This window comes from Podarcis erhardii (assembly GCF_964252035.2).
Source record: "Podarcis erhardii genome assembly, chromosome: 1".
Classification (NCBI taxonomy): Eukaryota; Metazoa; Chordata; class Lepidosauria; order Squamata; family Lacertidae; genus Podarcis; species Podarcis erhardii.
This window is the reverse complement of record NC_138497.1, coordinates 70529669-70535641: the sequence shown is the minus strand read 5'-3', so window position 1 is coordinate 70535641 and position 5973 is coordinate 70529669.

The following is a 5973-nucleotide window of genomic DNA, read 5'->3' as shown; positions in this document are numbered from 1 at the left end:
TATTAAATGTTACCAGCTGTAACAGCACCAATCATCTGTTGCAGTTGATGGAGGAAAGAGGAAGTGTAGAGGTGCTCAGCCCTGACTCCTGTTCCTCCAAACAAATGACTATTGCTGTCAGAGCAGATGATAACCATCTATTAGGGACCATGTACACAAATCTGATGCCAGAAAGGCATCATACAAGAGTCCCAGATAGGAATCCTAGGTATGAGATGCATGATCTAAAGCCTTTGCTGTATATAAGAAACACATCCAACAAGGCAATGTGAACACATGAATCTGTTTCCATGTGCAGATTTTTCTTTTTGCTCAGGGCTTGCACATCTATACCTATTTAATGCTTAAGATGCTTTAAAAGACTTCCTTTCAAACTTCCTTCATTGTAAAGACCTATTCACACTTATTTTGCCATAAGGCCCATTAGAAACAGAGGGACTTACTCAAGTAAACATACTGTACATAAAACTGAATTTTAGTAAAGTCTTTGTTAATACTAATACTTGTACACTAATACTTGTGAGAACACTTGCCAAATGTAGAGAGGTGTCTGAGTTGAACCTGGCAACACACATAAGCACAATCCTATGCATGTTTACTCAGAAATAAGCCCCAGTGTGTTCAAAAGGCTTACTCTGGTAAATTGGAATAGGATTGCAGCCTAATAGGAACTAAGAATTGTCCAAAATCCATTGCCTAAAACTGCTGCCAAAGCCCTTTCAAAACAAAATTCCAGTAGGGTGCCTTCCTTCCCCACGTTTTTGCATTATTACACAAAGCAAACAGAATTAAGATCATGATAAATATTTTAGCAGTCGTCTTGTTGCTTAACATCAGGTTTTCTGTTCTGAATCCTTTTTCAGCAATTACTCAGGCATGGTCTTGTGCTTTGCAGAATTAGGATCTTAGCTGGTCATGTCTCCCCACCCTCAAGCAATACAGGAAATGGTTGTTTATTATAGAATAAATCTCTGGCAAACAGCTGGCTGCTGCTCTAATGAAGCAACTTGGGTATGATGATTATAAAATGTAAACAGAAAGTGGGTCATATTCCCCAGTTGCTGGAAAGATGACAGATGATACTGCCCAAGACCTTCTGGCTGCCAGATTGTCTGTTGTAGCTTCACTTCATTGGGGGGGGGGGAATAATGTATAATGATGGCATTCATTATTATGTTAATAATGAATAGTAACAGTAACAATAATGTTACTGCAAATAATAATGATATTGCTATCATTATTATTTCCCCTATTTTTTCCCCTCAGGAGTAATTTAACATTGCTCCCAAGAGAAGAGAGAAGTTTCTATCTAATTCACCCACAAAGGTTTCATCTTGGCATAGAAAAGGATTAGAGAATAATAATAGAGGAATTGCACATGTGTTAGAGGGTTAAACCTGGCATCTTCAGAGATCAAGCTGGAGGAATAAAAAATCAGAAGATATGGAAACCTCAGAATGTATAGCAGAACTGCGGAGGGAAACCTGAGAAGGGGCAAGCAGGCAGGAGTAAATGCAAGGAATGGGACCCAAATTTGGGGGTTTGTAGTTAATGAAGTTGAATAGGTGCAAAATTGAGTCAGAGGGAATGGGAACATTTGCCTGTAATTTGGGCAATGATCTGACCAGGAGAGAGGTCTTGATTGTGGAGTGACCCATAAAATTTCTCTGGATATTATAGGAACAATTGTTGCTGTGGAGGTTTGTCACTATGCAATTGACATCCAACTATTTTTTTATTTCCATTTAATCCAGGTGATACAGCAGATGCACCAAAGAGGTGCTTACAGTCAAATAATGGGACAGTTGATTTGAGGGCTAGTGAACTGAAGCCGAATTAAAATAAGATGGAGATAATATAGGTAGGTGGAACCAGTGCTTTTCCCCCAAAAAAATGTTTAGGGATACTCTCACTTTGACTCAATAAAATTGGGGAAAATAAATACAGTAAATGGATAAAAGTACAAAGATTCACAAAATATTTAGGGGTATGCGTATCCCCAGAAAAAAGTACTGGGTAGAATGACTGTGGAGGTTCTATTCAGCTTGTTGTGGATGCGGTTCGAACATCCATGGTTTCACTCACAGTCAGGATTGCTCCTCAATTCACCATTGCTGTTGAATGCCCAAGTGGCCCCTTTTCCCAACTTTGGTGTGCTGGCTGCATCCCCTCCCAAAAACTGAATGATGCAGCCACAGTTATCCATGCTCTAGCAGCATCCAAGCTTCATTGCTGTAATGGGTAATTCCATGAAAATGTCAACCTACGGACCCATTTTTTCATTTTCATACACAGTTAGCATGTTCTGTGTTATTTTAACAATAATTTCCCAAAGTTTCTTGATCTGGCTACTGTTTTTCAAAGCGGCATTTTTCACATAAGTAAAAAGTTAAAATTAAAAGCCCCAGAAGCATGGCATGTGAGATGTCTCAGAATTTTTTTATCTTCCCCTCAAACCTTCAGTTAATGACCTCTACAAGGAAATAGGTTAATGACCCTTTAATGTACTAATGGTTCTGCTTTCTCATTTCATAAACTAAGAATAAATTTTATGTTAGGATCAAAATCCGATGAGCTTAGGACAATACGGTACAACTTATATTGGCTTAGTGTGTTATGTAGGTCACAACAACACATACATAGCCTATAGAGATGCAAAAAAATTACCTCAGAAGATGAAGGTCTCTTGCCTTATTGTAACCATCTCCACTCCTTAACAATGGAGAATTAGGTAGCCAGCTCAAAGAGAAGTCAGGGCTCCTGCACCTTTAAAAATGGTATGAAAACTACACTTACTGAAATTTCATCTTTCTTGCAACTATTAAATCCCACCTGTTCAGAATACATACTCTAAGCCGTCAGGGGTTTGAATAGATGAATTCCTTTTCTTACTTAGCCTTCCATTCCCCCTTTTTTCTTTTCTGGTTTTGTGTTCAGCTGAACATGAACATTTTGTATCTTAAAAGTACTCTCAGTCACAGTCTTATTAGCAGACTTGCAGTCTGCCTGGCTTTTCTTTAGGTCCCAACCCCAGGTCAACAGCTATCAACATTCTGTAAACTCAGAAGCTCTTAACAGCCAATTTAGATATATTTAAAGCACATTCTTCCCCAGATAATCCTGAGAACTGTAGCTTGTTAAGCATGTTGGGGACTGTACCTCTGTAACGGGGAACTGCAGTTCCCATAATTATTCAGGGGAAGCCATGTGATTTCAGTGTACATTGAATTAACTTTAAACTACATTATGTTTGGGTGTCCTCATTTCACTGCCAAATTGATTGCCAGTTAACCACCTAAGTTTGCTGTTAGAGGGAGTGATTGCTCTGAATAGTAATACTCTGCTGACAATCCTTCATAATCCAAAAAGCAGCCTTGTATGCAGAAGGTCACAGCCTTCTGTAGCACATAATAAGAGTTCATCTGCTCCTCATAAAAGGCAATTCCAGGCAAAGATGTTCCTCAGTGCATTGCATTACATAGTCAGCAGTTTCCAAATGGCCCAACAACAAAATTGCTGACAGCATGGATAGCTGTGCATGGATGCAAATCCTTGCACAATGGGGCAGAAATGTTCTTAAAAGTCAAAAGAAACTGTTGTCTGGCTGAAGAAAATTGTACTTGGAAGAACAAAGCTTTTTAGCTTAGAACTCTGATGTCATACAAAGATTTTGCAGGTACTGTTCTGGTAAATATAGTCATATTGGAAAACATCTGCAGAACTCCAACACCCAATATATTTGTAAGCTGTACTGAGGGCTCAGTTTAGGTAAACTGGAAATGTAAAAACAAAAATTGAGTATGTATGTATGTATGTATGTATGTATGTATGTATGTATTTGAATTTCTAAACTACCCTTCATCAGGTAGAGATCCCAGGGTGGATTATAAAATGGTGAACCAACAAACAAATAACAGTTAACATTAATAAAACCCCGAACAAGACAACTACAGTGTCTTAAAATTGTTGCAGACAGCAAACACAGTAGCTCCATAAAGACTTTGGACCATTTAATCAGATTCTGCCCAAAGGCCTGCACCCCAATAATGTAATAGTTACCCACGCCTCTCTTAAATTTCTGGCACACAGTTTCACCAGTAAAAGCCACAGCAGAAGCTTTTGCCAATATAAATAAAATTAAAACCAAATATTCCACAAGTGTGGGTGTGCAGAGAGCTGGATTCAACCCTGTCCCTCCAGCCACTCTTTTTTTCTGTGGAGCTAGTTCTGGATTCACACAGCCCACCATGGAGCTTCTTGGTCAGGGGTGGTGCCAATGTTTAGGCTGGCCGGAACCTGAAAGCCCCAGGCAGGCAGCAGAATAACGACCAGCAACTGGAACTAGTCTGCACAAAATACTTTATATACAGACCTTTAGAATATACCAGGAATCCCAGGAAAATGGCTCAGAATTAGGGTTGCCAACTGGCCAGAATAATAAAGTACAGTAAAAAAGATAGTTCTGGCATTCTCCATTCTCCTTAACAGATTTCATAGGTAGCAACTTGAAAAAGTTTTTAAATGGTATAGATCAAAACACTAGGAAAAAGTTAAAGGTAAGGACCCCAGGATGGTTAAGTCCAGTCAAAGACCTCTATGGGGTGCAGCGCTCATCTTGCTTCAGGCAGAGGGAGCCGGCGTTTGTCCACAGACAGCTTTCTGGGTCTTGTGGCCAACATGACTAAACCACTTCTGGAGCAATGGAACACTGTGACAGAAGTCAGAGTGCATGGAAACACTGTTTACCTTCCCATCGCAGCAGTACCTATTTATCTACTTGCACTGGTGTGCTTTTGAACTGCTAGGTTGGCAGAAGCTGGGACAGAATAATGGGAGCTTACAAAAGGTGGCAACCATACTATGTAGTGAGCCTGTTTGAAAGAAGGCTATTCTGTGTTCAGCATTTATCTTGAGGATTTTTAGTGCAGAGATTAACACCCCAATCTTAACCCAGATGTACAGTAAAGGGAAAGGGAAAGGGACCCCTGACCATTAGGTCCATTCGTGACCGACTCTGGGGTTGCGGCGCTCATCTCACTTTATTGGCCGAGGGAGCCGGCGTACAGCTTCCAGGTCATGTGGCCAGCATGACTAAGCCACTTCTGGCGAACCAGAGCAGCGCACGGAAACACCGTTTACCTTCCCGCCGGAGTGGTACCTATTTATCTACTTGCACTTTGACGTGCTTTCGAACTGCTAGGTTGGCAGGATCAGGGACCGAGCAATGGGAGCTCACCCCATCGCAGGAATTCGAACCGCCAACCTTCTGATGGGCAAGTCCTAGGCTCTGTGGTTTAACCCACAGCGCCACCCGCATCCCAGATGTACAGTAGTCAGAAGTAAATTCCACTTGGACACTCCAGAGTAGAATGGCATTGAAACCAGCTCCATTCGACAAGGGTGGAATTTTGGAGTAAACATGCCTAGGATTGTGATGCAAGGTGACACTCACACCCAACACCTAAAGCACATTTATATCCCATAAAAAGTCATGGCTTCTTGCAAATAACACTGGGAACTGTAGACTTGTAACAGAGCTACAAATCCAAGCATCCTACAGTTCTCAAGCTTCCTTGGGGAAAAGCTGTGGTGTGGATGTGACCTAAAGAGAAACCAGCTGCTCTACAGCACACTCAGGGAGCACTGCCACATACAGAATGTAACAAGTGGATCCTTTTTCGGTGCCCATTGGGCTCAAGACTGACATCCGCAAAACAGCAGAGCTCTATGCACGTTTACTCAGAAGCAAGTCCAGTGAAAGCCAACGGGGCTTGCTCCCCGGTACGCGTGCAAAGGCTCTTTTCCAGCCTTTCCGCTGACTCGGGACACGTTTCTGAATGGCGCGTGCACACGATCGCCGCCCCACGCGTGTTTACTCAGAAGCGAGTCCCGCCGAGTTCCACCGAGCCAGCGGCAGCAGAACCGCCGCTTTACGGAGGTCACCCTCCGGGAGGAAGAAGGCGGGTCGTCACG